We start from the raw sequence: 21958 nt of genomic DNA on the forward strand, positions 1-21958 counted from the left end.
CACCAGTCTATTAAAAGCGGCGCTGTACACCAAAAGGTCCTGGCTCCCTTGACGAAGGGACAAAAGCTCATTATCTAAAGCCTGTCCATGGTGACGTCGAACGAAGAATTTTTCCAGCTCCTGCTGAAACCCATCAAAGTCCTGTAACAGGGGATCATTCTGGCTGATAAACGGCACGGACCAATCTGCTGCACTCCCATTTAGGTAGGATAACACGAAAGCCACATGTGATTGGTCAGTGGGGAACGCCCCAGGCCTGCACAAAAAATGGAGGCGACACTGGTTCATGAAGGTCTCATATCGTCGGGGGTCTCCAGAGAATCGCTCCGGAGGAGCTAGTGGTACTGTTCCTGGTAGATTGATCTGGACCAGATTGCTGGCTGGGGATGGCGTTGACGGGCTAATTCCAGGCAACGGCGCTTGTCCTGCTTGTGATTGAAGGAGCTGCCTGCCAAGGTCATCAGTCCTTTCCTTTGCCACAATTAGTTCTCTCCTCAAGGCCTTAGTTTCCTGCCGCGCCGAGTGGACCTCTGCGCGCAACTGTCCCAACAACTGGGCTAACTGGTCTGTTTCCGAGGTTTCCATGCTAAGCGCCCGGGTGGATTATTAAGTTTTACGGCTTTGCGTTCTGTAACGCTCACCTTGTATCCACAGGGACGCCCTTCGACTGGCCTGGAATGCTTCCTGGGACTCCGCACCTTCCCTGGGGTTCGCGCTGCTGTAAATCAATTCTAAGAGACAGGGGATTGAAGTTTAGTTGCCATTCCTTCCCTCGCGACCCACCTCCCCGTGTTCTCTTCACAGTTCCCCTTGGGGCTTCTCTCACCTTGGTTTCTATAAGGATGAGCTCTCCATCCTGCCGCGCTGGGCAGGGGTGCGTCGTCAGTGGCACCGTTCTGCCGAGTTTCTTCACTGGCGTGGGCCCGGAGTCCAGACCAGCTGCGACTCTGCTTTTCATGTAAGTTTTAAGATTAAGAATAATGTCTGTATTGGTTAATGCACCAAATAACTTTCTCCTCTTGTCTTGCAGATGCTGCAGGCAGAGAGTGGCTGCTGGAGGCAGAGTTCGAAAAGGTAAGGATGGATGCGCAAAGTGGCGCTAAGAACGTCCTTGCAATTGGCTAATCTGCACTATTGTTTCTTGCAGGTCTTGAAAGAATCCAGGAAGAATGGACCAGCCGGAACCCCAAGCCAACGGTGGATGTGACGGTGGCGAAGGCCGTAAAGATAGACTAGGTAAGTAGCTTACACGATCTCTCTCTTTCCTGGAATGTAGCTGGAGGAAGATGAAGAAGACTGGAGACTTTGGTTGGATAGAGGCTGTGACTGGGCAGGTAAGGACGATGATGGTTCTTGTCTTCTATCGCCCGAGCAGGCCAGGATGCTGAGCAGGACACGGTAAATGTCACGCTGCTAGAGCAGAATAACGCGAAGCGCGTGCCTCGATCCGGGCGTGATTTAAATACCTAGCAGGTATACCAGGTGCTTTCGGGGCGGGCCCTGCCCTGGATGATAGACTGCTTCTTGCAGTTCCCCATTGGTCCTCATGGGGGCAGCCATGTTTGTCCATTGAAACTCCATCCAGGCATGTGAGTCCGATGCCAACGGCGCCAGGACTGGCTCCAAGGGATCCGAGGGGGGCCAAATAGGGTCTTTCGGGTCCCGTTACCATATGGTTGAGATAAGGTCGTGACAGCTACATACTGCTTCCACCATGCCTTCATACAATGATACTGCTGCCTCCACTTTCATGAATAATAACACCTTCCCTACTCTGCCTAATACCCTGCCTAAGGGCATTTGCCAGGTCACCAATGCTAACCAATCTAACACCTCACCTCCCTCACCCCACCTCTCCTCCCTTAACTGTGCCCTCATCAATGCCGGCTCCATCCCAGCCCACGCTGTAGACATACACAACATGATCATCACCCATAACCTTGACCTCTGTGTGGTGACAGAAACCTGGCTACATGAATCATCGGGACCTTCCCTTGCTCTTGCATTCCCCACAGGTTCCATAATGTTTCGCCAAGACCGTCCTCTCTCTAAAGGAGGCGGGGTAGTCCTCATAGCCAGGGACTCCATCACCATCGGAAAGATTGACCATCCTATCACTAGTAACTGCGACCTCCTAAGCATCAAACTCACCACCTCACATAACTGTACCATGACACTGCACATTGTCTACCGCCCCCCTTGCCCACTTGCTGACTTCCACTCCACCATCACACACCTCCTCTCAAACAACTTAAAAACTTCCTCCAAGGTTATCCTAGCAGGCAACCTCAACCTAGGACTACAAGACTCCAAAGACACGCCAGCTTAATCCCTAGCAAAGGCACTGGAAACTCTAGGCTTCTCAAATTCCATATCTAATCCAACCTACAGCAAAGGCTGCACCATCGACTGGGTAACTCACCACAACTGCCCACCCACTATCACCGTCAACTCTCCCCTCCCATGGACTACTGACCACCACCTCATACTTTTAACCCTGGCCCCACCCAAACTCCAGACACCGCTTTCTACACTTCTCCCCTCCTCCACCACCAGAAGTGCACACCTTCTCACCAAAGAGAGATTTGCCCCCTACCTCAGTGTCCCAGCTCCAATGGCCCCTTTCTCCAAAAACCCTAATGTACTCGCCCACTCCCTTAACGCTATTCTCTCTGAAGCCATAGAAACCATTGGTCCGCTAACTGGTTGCAAAGCAAAGACCACCAAACACTCCAACACTTGGTTTACCCCAGAACTCATGACCTTAAACTCGAAAAAGTGCTCAGCGCTATCTAAGTGGCAAACTAACCAACTAGACTCAGACAAACTCAAATTCAACAAACTCTCCAAAGAATACAAAAAAGTAATTATTCATGCTAAGGCCAACTCCTTCAATGCAAGAATCACCAATGCCAAATCCAACTGCAAGGAAATCTTTACCATCTTCAGGGAGTTAAAAGCTCCTGCGCTCCCTAAACTAACCTAAAAAATGAAGCCTGGTGTTCTGACATCCAATCGGCCATGCTCCAACAGCTGAACACTGTCCAGATCAAAATCCTAAATAACCAACTCCACCTACACCATCCAAATCCTGCCCAGCCCCTAACCAGAAGTCTTCCAACATAACACACTTCTCCTTCAGGGATGTCAACGAGGCTGAAGTAGCCTCGATCATGAAAAACATCAAACCAACCATGCGCAAAGGGGATATCTGCCCAGCAAACATCATCAAGGAGTGCGCAGACCTCCTCACACCCTTTATCACAGCGTTCAGCAATGCATCCTTTGCTTCAGCTTCTGTTCCTCCCAGCTTAAAGGAAGCGAGGGTTCGCCCCCTCCTAAAACTCCTAAAAAAGGCTTCAATAGACCCAGCCAACCCCAATAACTACAGGCCCATAACCACTGTGCTCTTCCTACTTAAAATCCTAGACAAAACAGCCTACCTGCAAGTTTAGCATTTCCTAGAGTCCAACAACATCCTTGACTCCCAACAATCTGTCTTCCGTCCAGGACACGGAACTGAAACAGCCTTAGTTGACCTCAAAAAACAAATTGATGACATCAGAGACACAGGCAAACCTGCCCTACTCCTACTCCTAGACCTCTCGGCTGCCTTTGACTTGGTGGACCATAAACTACTCTGTCAACACCTCTCTACCTCAGCCTTCTTCTCACCTAGTGCAATCGCCTGGATCGCTTCCTTCCTCCAAGGAAGAGCCATGTGAGTCTTCTCAGACCAAGCAGCAGCTACCCCAGCCACCATCCTATGTGGAGTCCCCCATGGCTCTTCCCTGTCCCCCATACTATACAACACATTCACCATACTTCTCTTCAAAACATTGGACTCACTCTGCATTATGTACACCAACTATGCTGACGATACACAAGTCCTCCTTCCCTTGTCTGGTGAATATGAAGCTGATTCCAAAACCCTCAATTCCACCTCGCCTTAATGGGGATAAGACTGAACTACTACTGTTAGCCCCCACTGTTTGAAGGATCAAACTTGACAACCAACACATCTCCTTCACTATCGACAAAACCACCATCCCCGTCTGCCAATCAGTTAAAATGCTGGGAGTCTACTTGGATGCCAATCTAACTATGACCAGACAAGTTAGTGCAATTGTAACCTCTGCAGCCTACTACACCAAACTCCTTAACTCCACTAGACCATTCCTCTCAACACATACTGCCTTGTCCATAGCCAGAGCCTTAATAGGCTCAAGACTGGACTACTGTAATGTTCTCTTCACTGGAAACTCTGCCAAAAATGTGGACAAACTCCAAACTATTCAAAACAATGCCCTTCGCGTGGCATTGTGCATCCCTAAAAGAGAACACAGTTCTGCAGCCAGACAGCAAGCCCATTGGATGCCTGTCCACCAACGCATCCTATTCAAGACACTTTCCCTCATGCACAAATGCATCCATCTCACAGCACCACTGTACCTTTCGCACAGTCATCACTCTCCCCCGCCTCCAGACCCACAAGAATACCTTACTCCAAACTTCTGTTGATTCCTAGAGTTAAACGTACCAGAGGTGGGGGCACTAGCTTCCCATTCATTGCCTCCAAGCAATGGAACTCCCTCGATCACGCCTTCAGGGCTGAACCTTCACACATCGCTTGCCGCAAAGCCTTCAATACCAGACTATTTGAATAAATGCTCATACACACTGCCACTAAGACACTACCCAGCCTCTTCTGTGTGTTCGACGACAAACTGTATGTTATACAATCTGGTTATGCAGCCCAATATATAACTCTGGGCATCAATATCACCGATGTAACCAACTTGTGCATATCCAAACACATGTATTGGCTAATGTAACCAACTGTTCTCCTTGTAATGAAACTAAGACATTTCCTTGTAAGAGCGCCACAATGCCTCTGGGCTGCTTGCTCACTTTATAAATGCAAATAAAATAAATAAATAAATAAATAAGGCAGCTGGTATGACGCTGAATGCCGCCTTGCAACAAAAAGGATAGTTGACCATGTAAAAGGTGGCATCAAGTCAGAAAAGACTTGGTTAACCTAGTTTAGAGGGCAATATTAAAAACGGATCTAAAAAAAAAAAGGGGGTGTTGTGGCCTGTGAGTGGAGCAAATTACATGCTGCAACTTCTTAGAGGGACAGTGTCCTTTTCTGGAAATTGGTGTCCGGAAAGGACCAGGGAGAAGAGCAACGACCTATATGCTGTATCGCATGGGGCAAAAATTGGGCTTATTTTAGTAGTCTGTATACAGATCAAACTATCATCCAATCTCACTCCTTGATAGTTCAGGGAAGATGTTCAGTAAATTACTCCTGACCTCTTTGCAGAATTGGGTGGATGATAATAGCATAATTGCAAATCTTCAAGCAGGCTTTCAGAGAAACAAGGTGATGGTGGACCAATGTTTTATCCTCCTGTTTCTCTTGATACAAAAGTATACTGTGTTGCTAAAGCTCTATGCAGTCTTTTTAGATCTAAGAATAGAGTTTGACCATGTGTCCAGGCAACTTCTATGGGAAATGTTGTATGATAGAAAGTTTCCTGCCTTCCTTGTTTCATTAGTCCAACATTTTGGTTTTGAGAACAGCGCAGAAGTGAGGTTTGGTTTGGGAGTGCAATTGACACACCCATTTGCAGTTGAAAAAGTAGTAAGGCAAGGATGTGTGGTTGCCCCACTTCTATTCCGTGTTTACATCCAAAAAAACGATTAATGCAATAGCAGACTGATGTCTAGATTCCCTCAACTAGGTAAGGAAAGGTATCCTACCATTTTTCATGCAGATGATGCCGTAATCCTTGATACCTCAACCAAAGGTGTGAGAACCACTTTAAATGGGCTCACGGCAAAGTGTAAAGAACTAGGGCTGGCTCTGAACACAGAAAAAAACCAAGACAATGGGCCTCATTACGACCGTGGCGGTCCGGAAATAACGGTGGCGGTAAACCCGCCGCCACCGTTGTTTCCGGACCGCCTGATCCCGACCCCTGCAGGCGGGAGGTGATGTTCCCGCCAGGTCTGACCTGGCGGGTTTAACACCGCCCGCCTGCAGGCGGACGAGGAAACACCGGCAGCATTACAAGATGCTGCCGGTGTTTCCATGATCCCGATTCCCATTGAGTCCCATAGGACTCAATGGGAATGGGGATTTACACCATTCCGCCTCCGTGATTCCCGGTAAACCGGGGTTGTGATGCCCCGGTAATTCCGGGAATCACGGAGGCGGAATGGTAATACGAGTCCGGCGTTAACCAGGCGGTTTTACCGCCTCGGTTAACGCCGGACTCGTAATGAGGCCCAATGGTCTTTAGACCTAAATATTCTAGGCCCTGCAAACTATTATTAGAAATAGAGGGGGCCCACATTGAGCAACCAAGGATCTTTGATTACTTGGGTCTCCGTTTCCAAGAAAATGGAGAGTGGGTATCATAAATTGGAAAATCCAACCTATTCCTGGGCGAATATAGTGGTGCAGTGAAGTCATATATTTATAAATATGGCTGTGGAGCAGTTTCTCCTGCTCTAGTTCTCCATGACAAACAGACTGTTGTTGGCACAACATATGGAGCAGAAATCTGGGGGTATGGAAAAATGAAGGCTTTGGATATAACTGAAGCAACATTTCTAAAACAACTTTTAATGCTCCTACAGAGGGTGCCTTCTACTTGTCTGGAACTGGATGTTTAACCAGTGAGTGATTATTTATATCTGAAACCTGATGCTGTATTTATTGGCTTAGGTTGTGGCATACAGAGGGTCTGGAGCTCTGTAGGGAAGGACTGATGGAGTTGATTGCATCAGATGGGGAAAAAGATTAAAATGTGAGGGATGCTGTCATGACCACTGCTTTCAAGGAGTCAGGACCTACCCAACATCCTTGGAAGCAGACTCATAACATGTCTTATCTGCACCAGCAAGTCCCAATTGGGACTTTTTGGACCTTGTCCTGGCACCGGTGGTGCCAGGCTCATAGTAAGGACCCGTCCCGGCACAGGAAGCGCCGGGCTCATATCAGGTGTAAAAGTGCTTGGGTGAACCTACCTGGAGCAGACCATGCTGCTTACTTACCCGTAAGATGATGCTTTACTCTCTTCTGGCAGGGACTACTTTTCCTTCTGGGTGGGGCAGGCACCACTCCCTGGATCTTGGATGCTGGAACCCTTCTGGAAGCAGGAACTCTTTTACCTGGGCGAGGCTGCTGTGGAAGAAGACAGCTAAGCACTCCTATGGGCTATTTAAACCACGCCCGATTGGTACCACATGCTTTGCGTTATTCTGCATCTGCAGCAGGACGCTCACCGTGTCAGCTCCAGCGAATCTTCAGCTCCGGATCCTGTAATTACGAAAATTACCTGCTGGGAACCAGTCTTCAATCTTCAGCGGCTCCTGCAAAACAAACGGCACAGATTAAACAAAGGCAAAGTTAGCGCTTCAACTCACCCGATCCATCGGCAGCATCCAAGACGTTTTTTCAGCATTTCTCGTCCAGCATCGGGCCTGCAAAGACAAAGAACATTGGTTAGTAACGCTCAGTTACAATACTGCTTACCTGTGTTGCGATAGCTCCAACTTGCTCGCACTGCATTCCGGCACCTGTAAAGACAAAAGGGAACATTAAGGTGCATTCTGCGGCCCTAAGGCAGCCTTCCTACTTACGTGCCTTCGAATTCATCATCTTCTTGTCACGCTCTCTGCCACGAATCGGGGAGAGCAGTTTCGTTGGCATCGACAGCATCTGAAAAGATAAAAGACATAGACTTAAGGAAAAAGACATTTGAGAGAGCAATCTGAAAACTTTAATACTTACAAGTCACGCTCGTGCTGCAAACGGCGGCTTCGCTCTCATCTACCCTCTGCAATCAAGAGGCGGAACTCACATCCAGTGAAGTAACTGGACCCAGCGCCCCTGCACAAGACGCAGGATGGAGAGCTCAGCATTCACTTACTTAAGGTGAGCACAACAATCACCCGAGTACCACGGGAAGAGAGGGAGAGAGGGGCTAAGAACTACTCCCAACCTTCCAGCCACTAATACCTTGATTTTCCACTTGCAGACACCTCACTCTGCAGGTCAAGCTTTCGGTAAGGAAAGGGCCAAATCCGGGAGCCAGACGAATCCTACGCCTAACGTTGAAGACGTTTTCACCGCCCAGTCAAGACCTGCGCCTCCGAGGGAACCAGGTGAGCGTTACAGATACCCTCTCTATTTTGGGTGAAGCTGACCTGTGGGAGTCCCCCCTCAATTGCCAAAGACCAACCCAGGCCTCCCTATCGCTGACACCTATACCAGTGTTTCCTCTAAGGAAACTCTCACCGACATCCTCTTTGTCGTTCCTTCGCCAGACCTATGGACCCTACATATGGTCTCTGTGTCTCTCCTTTCTCTTCTTCTCCCATTAATGGCGGCACACAGTGGGATGCCCTCCTGCCCTCCTTCCATTTCTCTAAGGTCATCATTAATGTTTATTCGAATGGGGCCGTCCTGGTCCAAGGCCCTCAGGCCAACCCTCACCTCTTTGATAGACGGTTCCCGTGCCTCATCAATTTCCTTTCTTCTCCTGCTGCCCCCCTCTTGCCCCTCCACGGCCTCCTCGCCTCCCCCTGCTGCCTCCTCCTCAGCTACCTTGCCCTCTCATTCCCTCTCTGCCCCTCCTCGGGCTCCTTCCACACCTCCGCAGGGCATACCTCTGATCTGTACCCCTCCCTGGAAGTCCTTCAAGGATGGCAACTGTCTCCACATTGTCACTCTTAACTCTCGTTCATCTGTCAAACACTCCTCCAACATCTGCCACCTTTTGGAAGAACTTGACCTCGATGTCCTCGGTCTCACTGAGACATGGTTCACGGCCAGCTCTGTCACAAGTGTTGACACGCTCCTCCCTCCGCTCCTACAAGATACTCTCCGCGCCCAGGTCCAACCGCTCAGAAGTGGGTGTAGCCCTGATCTTCCCTGAGTGGATTCCTGCCTCTGTCATTCCTACGTAGGGCTACTCCTGAGATATTCTGTGCCCACGTGATGTCTGCATACTGATTCTGGTGCATGACTGGTATGATATGATATGATACGGCATTTATAACGCGCCTATACACAAGTGTTTCAAGGCGTGATGACGGCAAGGGAGGGGGAACAGAGGGAAGAAAGACAACGATCCTACTAGGCCATGGGGGTCATTACGACCCAGGCGCTAATTGCACCAACTTTACCACCATGGTGTAAACTACGTTTACACCATGGTGGATGGCGGATTTACCGCCCCATTCCAAGGTGAGTGGGGCGGTAAATCCCCATTTCCCATTTTCCCTTCCCCATTCCCATTTTTGCCCCATGGGACATAATGGGAGTGGGGAAGGCGCTAATTACGCCACCGTAAATTACGGTGGCGTAATTAGCATCATGGCAGGTTAGGGCCATGGATTTTAACGGCTGCTAAAAGCAGCCGTTAAAATCAGAATCAGGCGTTAAGGGTTAATGACGGCGTTAACCCTTAACGCCTAGGTCGTAATGAGGCCCCATGTGTTATTCAGATCGCGCAAGTGCATGGGAGGAAGGAGGGGGGAAGTGCAGTACATGGATAAGAATAATAAACACTAAGTAACATACGGCCAACTGGTGGCAAGTGCAAGGGTAAGTGCAGACATCAGGTGTCAAGTGATGGTGGTGAAACTGCAGGGATACAGAAACAGTCCCTAAGTGCGGCGATTGCCAGGAAGGCAGTGCAGGAGTGCGACTGGTGGGGTGGGGGATCTGGGGCTGAGATCAGGGGGTAGCCAGGTAACCAGTGCAGTTTCAGTATCAGCCAGGAAGTCAGCAGGGGAGAGGAGGAGAAAAATCAGAAGCAAAGAGAAAGGTATTGAGGTAATTCCGGAACCTGAGATGATTCTCCTCAAGTTTCAGGGAGCCAGGGAGGCTGTTCCTTGGGGAGGCCCAGCCGAGGAAAGAGATCAACCACCAACTTGTTGCTTGGAGAAGCGACTGACACTGAGGGAGTTGGAGGCGGATGAGCGAAGAGCTCGAGAAGGAAGATATTTAGGAAGAGAGAGCTAAAGGTAGTGAGGACCCAGGCCATCAAGGTTGTGATTTCAAAGCATCTTCTCCCAAAATTTTAATTAAAGGCACTTTATCCCAACTTTGCATGGTATCACAGAGTGCACCATGTAGGGGACAAAGGAACAGGCCAAAGGTGATGTCAAGCTAAGAATTCTATTAATGTGTTCACAGGAGATAATGGCCCTCATTACACGTTTTCAGTCCAGAAACAACAGTGCCGGTAAGCTTACCGGCACCATTGTTTCCAGACCGGCAAACGAGTATGCGGGTGGGTGCCGTTCTGCCCCCAAGGGTCAGACCTGGCGGGTGGAACGGCACCCGCCCGCAGACTTTCACGGAAGCACCGGCACCTTTATTAACGGTGCTGGTGCTTCCGTGGTCCCCACTCCCATAGAGTCCTACTGGACTCTATGGGAATGGGAATCAACATTTTACTATGGCCTGATTTACGGGACCGCTGGGGTTGTACTGCCCCGTTGTTTCCAGCAAGTCAGGTGCCGCTAAATAATTACGGGTCCGTCGGCTACCTGGCGGTTTTACCAGCACTGTTAACGCTGGACCCGTAATGAGGGGCAATGTGATTTTTGCCATGGCATTGTGTTGAGGATAACTCAAGGCAAAGGGGATAGGAAAAGAAAGAAACTGAAGAAAAACATCTTGTTTTAGTGGTAACTCCTTTCTGAGGCAACTTGGGTGTTTGGACCTCTGATTCCCAGTACTGTCCTTCATTATTGAGGGATATGGTTGTAAACTTATAATCTTGGTTCTCCAGATATGGTCTCTCTTTGAAAATCAAAACCCAGTACAGTTTCTTACAAAGTTTCATGGGCCGTTCTCAATCTAGTTCCTCTTGAATGTCCAATTGATGACCCTGATATTTGTCTTGGGTTTGTTGATTCCACTGGGTTTCTGAATTCTTGTCGGTTGATTACAAGGATCAGGGCTTCCTTGGTCAACAAATTCTGTAATTGGAAAGTACCTGAAAAACTCCTTCAGGGGTCCGAGGCGACAGTGGTACCTCTTCAGCTCAGGTTCAGTTGTGAGGTGTTTCAGAGTAAGCCTCAGGGAGTTCCCTATCCACTGCTAAATTCATTATTGTGGGGTCTTGAACCCAGGATGCTCTGACTCTCCACACCTACAGTACCCTTCCTCACTCCCAGGGATATCCAACCATCTTGCGCCTTCTTCTACTAGTTCTAGATTCTGCCCTGGACTGAAATAGTCTGCTAAAATCTCCCTGATATTTCTCTCTAGTGATACCTGTTTTCCAACCTCCTCAGGTATAACAGTGGGACATCAATGGATTGCTGCTCTATCTATGCCACTGAAGTTAAGGGCTTAAATCTCCTTTCTCCTCCTAGATGGTTTGTCCTCTGGCAATACTTTTACTCAAACTGCTATATCCTTTCCCCTTATCGATGGTATCAATTATCCTCCAGCCTTCCCACTTCAGTTGGCAGCTCCTTGATGTAAACATTGGCCTCCAACCTTCTTTGTTTGCTACCTCTAATTTCCTCACAACACCCTCTCTTCTTCTGATGGTCTAGCTTCTCGCTTCCCAAATGTGCTTCTTGTGATGGCACCTTTCTCTTCCCCCAACCTCCTCCCAGCTCTGTCTTCTTCTGATGGTCTCCCCATCCACTTCCCAACAACTCTCTTATGATGACACTGTTCTCGTCATTCAACCTGTTAATACTCTCCCTCCAACCTATAGCTGTCTCCTCTCAGTTCACATCTTTCTCACAATGCTTCATGAATCTCCTTCATCCAAGTCATACTACAAAGCTCTACAGTGGCAGGATGAACTGGCTACTTTTTTATACTAGGGTCTCTCTTCCCCATGTGTGTTGCTTATTGATATTGAGGATACCTGCGCATTGAGGTCTGAGCTGGTTTGTGATTGAGCCATGGGTGGGTGGTAATGTGCAATGGAAGGGGGATAGCCTGAGAAAACATGAAGGCCTGCAGCCATCAGAGGTTACAGAAGTTCCACGAAGGGTGTGGAGTCTCCCGTCCTCTTCCTGGAAGTCCTGCTGTAATTGCTGGTGTTGGTGAGTAGGGAAATATTCTGGTAAGAATGGGAAATGGTTCCATACATTTAACCTTCCTTCATCATAAGGAATTTGCAAATTTAATGTCTTTGAGATGCTGAAGGAATGGGGTCTGTCAGCTCATTTGCTCACACAACTTTGTAATTGCAAGGTTCCGCAAGCTGCACAATTCTGAGTCACAGATGGTTTCTCCAGCATTAGTCCTGAAGGAAAAAAAGTATTTCTCCACTCTTCAGCAACTTTGAACTGCTGCAACACTGATCCCTTTAAACAAGATGTCTCCTTTCCTACCCTAGAGATTTGGGTCTAGCTAATGAACTTGATTAGATCTCTAGGGGTGTTTGCCTTATGGGAAAGAGTTTTTCTAAGGATCTCTCCCTTTCCCGGTGGTGATCACTGTTAGGGATAGGGGTGGTGGGGTGTGAGGATTCCCATGACTCTCTCGTTTTGAGCCTGCATATTGGCATCAGCAGTGGGGATCAGAATGCCCTTTGTGATTACTGCCTTGTTTTCCTAGTGACTACCTCACCAGTCACCATGGACTTCAGGAATGGTGAGACTGCAAAACCTCTTAGGACCACCTCCTAGGAGATCATAGGTGTCTGTAGGTTTGGGAACTGGGTATAATCATCTACATGCTTCCTGTCCTAGTGTGGGGACTGTAAGAAACCTGAGGGTATTCTCCCTCCTATTTCCCATGCGTCCCCTGCGCAGGTGGCCAGGGAAAGGCCATCACCTTTGGACCCTGACCCTGGTGTTTAACAAGAGAGGGAGGATCACCTGGGTGGAGGGTCCTTGGGGAATAGTAATAGGGCGCCCTCGAGGGAAACATGGTATCCACCGTTCCCTACTAATGACCAAGCCTAACCTTCCCCAGTCTTCATGGGTTATTGTGTGTCCACTTACCTGTCTTTTTCATGTCTTTTTAATGTCTTTTTTATACATGGGCTTTGTCAGTACTGGGACACAGAAGAGGTAACCTATTTATAGACCTAGATAGTTGGTAGCGGGAAGCCTCTTGTATCTAACTTCCTGAAAAATGGAAACAGGCTGCCACAGCCCTCTGGCTACTGCAGATAAAATTAAACACAAAGGTAGTACAGCTTTTTCTGCGCTTCCCCAGAAATATGAAAAGGAATAGCTTCAAATATGTATACAATCTCAGCTGGGGAAGGATGTGGCCTGGGACCATGCTACCTGCATCTCTCTTGCTAAATACTTTCCTTCCAGAGCCCTTTTATCTTCTGGCTCCAACTTTCTGCTGATCAAATGCTTCTCCAAGCAGAAAACTGGGGGCAGATCTCTCTCCTCAGCTTGTTCCCTTCTATGGAACAGTCTCTCGCTTTCTCTCTGTCCTGAACGGGACCACCTCAATTACGCAAACAGCTCAAGACTTTTCTCTTCTACTCCTCCTTCCCTCTCCCCCTCCCATGCTAACCTGCCCCTCTGTCTCTGAGATTGGCAGACTTGTCCCTCAAGAGTCCAATAGGGGCCTAGCCTTCAGTCCAATCGCCCCCAAAACCCCCCCTGCAGTGCTCTCTGGGTCCACGCCCACCTATCAGGTGGTTTGCCTGCGCCCTGCACTTACCTGTTTGGCAGTAGACCTCCCTCTTCATCTGGGATGTCTCTGCCCTTGCACTTACCTGTTGCCTCCCCAATTGGCACCTCTGGCACTTTCTCCTCAAGGCCACCCTAATAGCACTTACCCCCCACACAACCCCCCCTTTTTTCGTTTTTCTTTTCACTGCACTTGCTCTGAATGTCACAAGGCCTAGTAGGACCATTTTCCCTTTGTATTTATTCATTGTCATTTTCATGGATTATTTTCTCCCTTGTTCCCTTCCCTTGTGCTTTGTGGCACTTTGAAACACTGTCTTGTTGTACAAGTGCCTTATAAATATCCAATAAATAAAATAAATACATAACATTATAGTACTCACACTGTATGCACCGTTTGCAGATATGCCAGACAGTATCTTTGCCCATGGGGCTCCAAATTAAACTATTGCTACTAGAAAGTTATTTCATAATTCATTTTAAGCATGACTTTGTCAGGCAAAGAAGGTGCCAGACTGAAACCCTGAAAGCTAGCAAAATCTCGGAGTCTTGAACACCCCATACTACGAAGGTCTGTGAATCTGACTCCTAAAATTATTCTGGGATCCTCAGACTATAGTTATCATCCCTTAGGCTAGTAGGATACCAAGGATAGAGCCCCCAACACAATGAGACTATCAAGGTCTTCAGACTATGGGTCTCTCAGAGTCCATGCCTCTCAGACTAAGAACGTGTAAGTGTTCCTTAGACTAAGAGGGTATCAATGTGTGAACCACCCAGTCTAATTTGCTTTGAGGGTCAGAAGTACTCAATCTAGAAGGGAATCAGAGTCAGCCACCAGGCCTGGGAGGGTATCAAAGCCCCTGAATGTAGAAGGGTGCAAATGTGTACTTTGGACATTACTAAAAGTAACCATAATCTCCAATAGCACCTTGGGCAGTGAGTGACTTCCTGCAAGCGTTCAAAGTCACCTTGAACTTAGAGATATGACTTTTGGTGGACTCCCGTGTCAACTTTGGCCAGGATTCTATGCCAATTATGCATTGGGCACGGAGCCATCTCCTGTTCCCGCACCTCTGCCAGGGGTGGCAGTGTGCTTTCTGTCACTACATGTCATTATTTTGTGATGTGTTTGTGCAAGAAGTCGTGAGTGCCCCGCTAGAGGTCTAGCAGTGTACGTCATTACACCTCTGGCTAGCATTCTGTGGCCTGAATTAATTGGTTGAGGAGCTATCACATGTTAGCCCAGTACGTGCACTCCAATTCGGTCTGAAATGGCAGTGTACTCGCTGTTACTTGAGGCTGGTAGTCTGTGGCATTTGTTCCTGGGTGGTATTATGTGACCTGTTATATCTGTGCACACGGCTCAAACAGAGCTGGTTGCATGCTTACCGTCACCTCAATCATGTATTCTGTGACATGTCCCAGGAGATCTTGTTTCACCGGTCGCTTTAGTATGCACACCTGCAGTGTGTCTGGGTTAGCATGTGCTATTCTGTGACGTGTTCTACTCCAGCGAGAAGCAGCTCTGTCAACATACGCACCCCAAACGGGACTGACAGTGTGTTCTCCATCACCTCAGGCTTGTTTTTTGTAATGGGGAACCATAGTGCCTGATGCAAATAAATCAATTCCTATGTATTGAAAAACAAATGACATGTGATATGGTATGGTATCTGAACGTATAAAGTGCTGAAGGCTCAGGAACAACTACAAGATAAATGTTTGACCAGAATGTGATACGCAGGAAATGACCAACCAGACAAGGATTTAAAGGAAGGGTTCACTTACATGTTTAATATGACAATCGTCACGACATTCGTGTTGCACCATATTGTGAGGCATTAAACCTTTTTCAAAGTGCATAACTTACATTTTGAATGATTAATATCTGTGAACCACACCTGTTTCAATATGCCATTTTGATGCAATCTTCTTCATGATCGACCGAAGTTCAAGTGCCCTGTGTGAAGGCATCAGAAGTAAGACACAGACAACAGACTTAAAGTTCAAACCAAAAGATATTTATTAAATTAAATGTCAGGATCGTAGAAGGCCTAACTTGCCCTATGATATGGCGGGATTTCCCTACCTGAATAAAACTAAGGAAAGTCTGAGTCAAAGTCTGTCTGTGTCCAAAACCTATTCTTGCCCTCACAACTAAAGCTAACCAATGTGTAGGGATGTTACTAATAAAATAAACAGTGTTCAATTTAAGGTTCTGAGCTTCGTCCAGCTCTCAGCTTTCAGCTTTCAGCTTTCATTCAGTTCCTCTTCTCTAAGTGCAAGAAAGTTCCACAAAAAGTCTCCAGATGACCTTTCTCACGTTCAAGATAACACAGTTCAAAATAGTTCTCGGGGTTCCTTTCCCAAGCTCCAAGCAACACATTTCTCAAAGCAAAGGGATCTTGAGGCTTCTCCCTCAAGACAATATGTGCAGTTCCTCAAGTCTTGGGGTTCCCTTCCCCAAGCTACAAGTAACAGAGTTCACAAAGCAAAGGGGTATTTACCCTCAAGACAACACAGGCAGTTCCTCAAGTCTTGGGGTTTCCTTCCTCAAGACTTTAACACTGCCAAGTTTATTTCAGTCTTTTGAAAAGTGCAACTTAACTCAAGGTCATCCTGACACTCCTTCTGGTTGGCTTCACCAGTTCACTCACAAGGCTTATTCCTGATTTTATTTCACAATGTCTTTGAGTTCTTCTCATACAGGGCTCTCTGGCCTAGGCGAAATCGTCAGACCACATGGTCCACTTATCATGGGTCACGCAACCATGATCCCTAGATTCTCTGGTCACATAGGTTCTTCAGCTCCTGCCCCTGTGTACCAAGTCACTTTCACTTAATTCCACTTTATTGGCCTACTGGATTTATGTCGAAGTGTACACGTCTTTGGCTTATCCTGATCTTGTGTCACACACCTCTTGCCAGTCTGAGGTATTGCTGTATTGCATTCACTCATAAAAGTTCACATTTGAGGGGTTTTATTAATATCCTATCTTGTGTGGCACGCTTTCACACTCATACCTTCTCCCATAGTTTATTTTCACATAGGCACTTTATTTGTCGTTCAAAATGTACTTTGCCCATAAAGGTTTTAGTGCATTCAGTGTTCAATATTTTTAACTTTAAGGTTTCATTCAGTTTTGTATTCAATATACTTCTGTTATGTTTAATTTCACCTTTTCGTTCAGTTTATTGTTTCAACTACATTCATTAGGCTTAATATTAAGTTTTCACTCCATTCGGTAATTACGATGCATTCATTATGCTTAATTGAGTTTTCATGCAGCTCGGTATTTATGATGCATTCGTTATATGTAGTTTCAAGTTTCTGTTCGGTTCGTATTCAATAGACATTGTTGAACTTATTTTCAAAGACTGTTACTTATTCCGGTTATATTAGAAGCGCCGGTGCCCAAGTCTTCTCCTTGACACTCATCGGCTGATTTCAGCTACCTGGGACTGATCCTGCAGCTCTTGTCTGCTCGCATCGCCGGTGGGCCTTCTGATGCAAGTACTGTTCACCTGCTGGGCATTCATTGCTGCACGCCGGCTATTGGAGAGGCTTTTCTCCGGACGCCGACAGCGTCCTCTCTCTCCTGGATGCGCCCGAAGCCCCTGCTGCTGGCGCACTGTGCTGGAGGCTCCCACACCTGGGACACAATGCAGCCCACTTGTCTTGGGCCCCACACATTCCCTTGGGTCTCTGCCAGTAACCTGGCTCCTGCTCGAGCCCCACCATGGCTGCTTCCACACAAAAAGGGGTCTGCTGCTGGTCTCTCCCATAAAGCCTCCCTGTTGCTCTCTTCTCTTGTTCTCTGACCCTCCTTTTATACACCTGCAACCAGTAAACAGGTTGAAGGTGTGTGTCCCTGCTTAGGTTTGCCTGATACGACACGAACATGGTATCATGGGAGAAACACAGAAACAATGATTCAAGTTTATGAAAACCTTTATTTTGTAAAGAAATGGGGTTGAAGACTGCCTAACTTGCCCTAAATCTATAATGGGAGCAGTCTTGACCATCAACAAAAGTATAAGTCCAAAGCCAGTCAAGCTAGTCAAAACAAAAGTGTCCATATGCTGCCCTCACACTTTCTAATACAATAATGTACATGGGTTTGGACTAAATAAAAAGCGTCTTGAACTACTTAGGATTCAGCATGCATCCCTCGGCTTTCAAAGGCACTGCATAAAGTTATTTTTACAAAGTTCAAACAGTTCTAGTCAAACAAGTTCAAAGTTGCTTTAGGCAACAATTCCTCTGTGTCACCTCTCCTCAGGAAGCCTGCTACTTATCATTAGTTCTCAAGACTTTCACAGTTCACAACAGGTTGGTATATTGGTGTATAAGAGCCTTTTGACAACGCCCAGTATTCCTCAGCCCCAGGCAGGACCACTCTTTCACCTTGGCTCTCCTCACAAAGTTATTCAACAGTTCAACGTATCAGAGATTTTCGATGAACACACAGTACTTCCGGCCCTGTGTGGCACTACTCTGCTATTAGCTTCTCTTTCAGTTTTCTCTTTGTGCCCTGGCACCTTTTTGCAGCTCAACTTCAGCTTTTCTCAATATTGTGCTCCCGGCACTTTTTTACAATTCATAGCTAGGTTTTCACAGGGTCTTGGTGTGCCTTTTCCCTCAAGCATGGCCCCCCTTCACTTGCTTCCATATTCACTCTCTCTGTGAACTTCACTCCTGTACAGAATGTCTCTGTTCACTAGAGCTCCTTTCACCACATGTTAACGCACATGCAAACGTTTGCTAATTTGTTTCTCTCATATTTCAACTTTCAAAACGGACAATCAAAGCTTTCCTCTTCAACGCGCTTCTGATCCACTTGCTAGTCTTTGTAATTATTTTATTTCTTGCAACATTTTATCCCTCACGCTTTGCTGCTATCGTCAGCTGGGTTCTCCTCTGGCTTTGAACTCACTGGTTGCGGTCTCATCGACTGACGATTAAGGGCTCCTCATCAAACCCTCCAACTCTCCTGGGCAGCCTCTCTTGCCCAGGGTAACAAACACTCTTCCACAGACTTCGCTCTGGTAAACAGCTTTGCACTTAACCTCCTTCTGGCTCCTTGGAGACACGGCTCCCTCACCACGCTTTCGTTAGCCCTTTTCCACCATAGGCTCTGAGCGTCTTGGCCCTCCGTTCTCTGCCAGCAGGTCTCAGATTCTCTGTGCTCTGGTACTCCGACTAGCGGACCTCCTCATGCTCCAGCTCGCTCATTCTGTTTCTCTGGCTCACTCTTTTTATACACCTGTGGTGTGCTAACTGTCCTCGGGTGTGTTTGTGTTCAGTGACTGGCTTCACCTGTCCTTGTTAATGGGACATTGATAGAAATCAAAAAGTGCCTCAGTTGGATGTCGCCAAGTTTTAGCAGAGAGGGTGGGGTTTGTAAAAGGGAAAAGGAAACAGTCTGCGGTCATGTAACATGAGGGAATGTAGGGTAGGGGGTTATTAAAAAAGGGGGTACCATGTCTCGCCTTCAGGCAATCCTTCCCCAATCCCAAAGGACCTTACACCCAGGGGATCCTCCTTCGCTCATCCACACCCAGGCTTGGGATCCAATAGCGATGGCCCTTCCCTGGCCACCTGTGTAGAAGATCCCCCAGAAGTAGGGAGGGAAACACCCTCAGTTTTTCCACACTGATCATGATTAAAGGGACATGCCTGACTCTCTGCAGGCATCTTATTTGTCCCAGTACCACAGTGGTAAAATTAAGGTGTAGTGTTTATTACTCTCTCTCCTCTTCTTTGTCCCAGTGCTTTTAAATGTCAAATGTGGGGAAATGAAGGGAAAAGTCTTGCAATAGCCCATAAAGGTTGGGGGAGGGTTAGGTTGGCCATTAATAGGGAAAGGGGGATACCATGTCTCACCTGTGGGTACCATCCTCTTTTTCACTCTCCTTATGTATCCCCAGTGTTTCTAATTGTTCCTGATGTTATCTTGACCAAAGGAAATGGGTTAACAATATCCCACAAAAGCTTCTGGTACTACAGGTTCATTATGGACTGAAAAGGGGAAGTAGTGCATCTTCCGCAGGGCTGCCTTCTCCCCAATCTCCACAAACCCTCCACCCAGGTGATCCTCCCTTGCTTCTCGAACCCCAGGGTCGGAATCCAGGAGTGATGGCCTTTCCCTGATCTCCTGAGAAGGGGAACCAAAGGAAGCAGATGTGAGGACACCCTCAGGTTTCTCACACCTGGCAGCAATAAATCACAGCACATGCCCCTGTATGTGACACCAGCTGTCACATCCACCATGCAACGCCCATTGTCATGAGGTTGGTGCACAATGGAGCTAAACGTACTGTGTATGCAATGCATTCATGTGTTGCCAAGAAAATGCACAAGATACCTCTTTGTTCAAAAAGTATCAACAAAGTCTTTGTCTGATGCCAGTATTGTTGCCGTGTGATGCCTGTTGTTCGCTTTATTTATTTTCTCTATTTTTGACCTACAAGAGTCATAATTTTTTGTAAACTCTTACTAACTTCACTGTCGGCTACATAACAAGTATGTTTATCTATATATTTATGCCGCTGGAAAATTCACAGTAACCAAATAAAAATAAATAAAATGAATAATTAATTATAGGTTGAGAATTAGCTATTTATCCTACTATATCTCTGCTCATGTACTTTTGGCATCATTGATCAGTTCTCACTTTCTTGATGTAGAACATTTTTAATCAATTTTTCAACTATGGGTCCCGTTTAAACTTAAAATGCTCAATTACTTTAATGCAATTTCTTTAAAACTCATACTGATTTGCATTGTGATTTCAAAAGTAATTCCAATTTTTGGTCTATCAACAGGTTTTTTTGTTTTCTTTTGGTTTCATTTATCATCAATCATGGCTGTTATTCTGGGATTCCAGTTTGTGACCAATTACACAGAAAAAGAAATCCCCAAAGAAATCCTTTCAAGGTAAAGCCAGAAAGAAACGAGGGAGATGTCTGATACAGCATTGTCAACTGATGTACAAGTTGTGAGAAAATATGCTTCCACAATAATTCCTCCCGGATGGCCTACATGCTTGCCTACATATGAGAAGATGATCCTCTGCCTCTATGCATAACTCAGGGAACTGACTTCAGGGCAGCATGCACTACACTTTCGGCTCTTCAAATGCTGCTGGCACTTGTGCATACATTACATGGCCATTCGTCCATGTAGCCCTAGTAATGAGTGAGTATTGTGCCTATACTTTTTACAGATTAACTGATTTGCAATTGGCTTGAAAGCACTGTAATATCCAAATGTCCAAGGATCACAAGTCTTTTCTATCTTTGGTATATAATATTGCTTTTTTTTTTTTTACAGTAAACCAATCATTGTCCTCATGGTATGTGTTCTACACAACACGTTTACAAAGTTTCTGTTCACAAACACACCCCAAACAGAAACCTTTCTGTCCTATATATTCCTTTTTACAATGTCCACCTAATATTTATATGATTTCGTATTAGAATTTTATATTCGTATTTGTTGTCAACAGCTGAAGTACAGTACTTCTTGCTTTACACTGTTTTAGCAAAGTATATATTTTAAAAATGAATGGCAGAACATCTAATTTAATATTTCTTTTCTGTCAATTGAACGATTTCATTTTTCTCAACAGATGGTACAGGTTCCTGGCATATAAATCCAACACGTGGTGGAATCACAGTAGACCGTGTCAGAGTCCTTAGAGTGATACAGGCATGTGATTTAAGAGCAATAAGTTGGGAGTTTCCAAGTGCAACTGGTATATACAGAGGGTTTGTTCAGATGCAAGCAAATGAAGCTGGGTTTAACATATCGTTATTTTTAAATGTAACCTAAAACATGTGTTTTATTTGGTTGCAGTCAACATTGTTTTATAAACATGTTCTATTATAGGAATGCACTTAGATGCAACTTATGGTATGCTTTCAAATGAATTATGGGCCCAACATGTCACCAAAACTCTGTTGTGTTGATTGGTACACATGAATACAATAATTTGATTTTCAGTGGTAAAGCCGCCCCTGTATACAAGGACATGTCACATTAAAAAGAATGACCAAGACTATCTTATTCACAATCCTATTGTTTGTTGTCCATAGATTTAGTTATATTTTTTTATGTGGAACGTTTTTGATAGTATTTGGCAAGGGTCCACATTTCAGAATAAAATATATCTGTCTAAAAGGGACAACCAAAGATATTTTGTATTATGACTCTCAGTATACACATTGAGAAATACATATATCCATAAGTTATCAAGATGAGAAATATATGGTTGAGTGCACCTAAATCACACCA

General features: G+C 46.3%; 1 long non-coding RNA gene across 1 annotated transcript in view; it reads left to right on the plus strand.

Moving 5' to 3' along the window:
• The window catches only part of LOC138489771 (uncharacterized), a 28709-nt gene extending 6953 nt beyond the window's left edge, over positions 1-21756 (plus strand). Inside the window, exons 2-3 of the long non-coding RNA XR_011274893.1 lie at positions 20488-20860; positions 21294-21756. This is a non-coding gene — a long non-coding RNA (uncharacterized lncRNA). The remainder of the gene's footprint in view (positions 1-20487; positions 20861-21293) is intronic.
• Positions 21757-21958: the final 202 nt, after the last annotated feature.

Source organism: Ambystoma mexicanum, chromosome 9, assembly GCF_040938575.1.
Source record: "Ambystoma mexicanum isolate Mex_15411 chromosome 9, UKY_AmexF1_1, whole genome shotgun sequence".
Lineage (NCBI taxonomy): Eukaryota > Metazoa > Chordata > Amphibia > Caudata > Ambystomatidae > Ambystoma > Ambystoma mexicanum.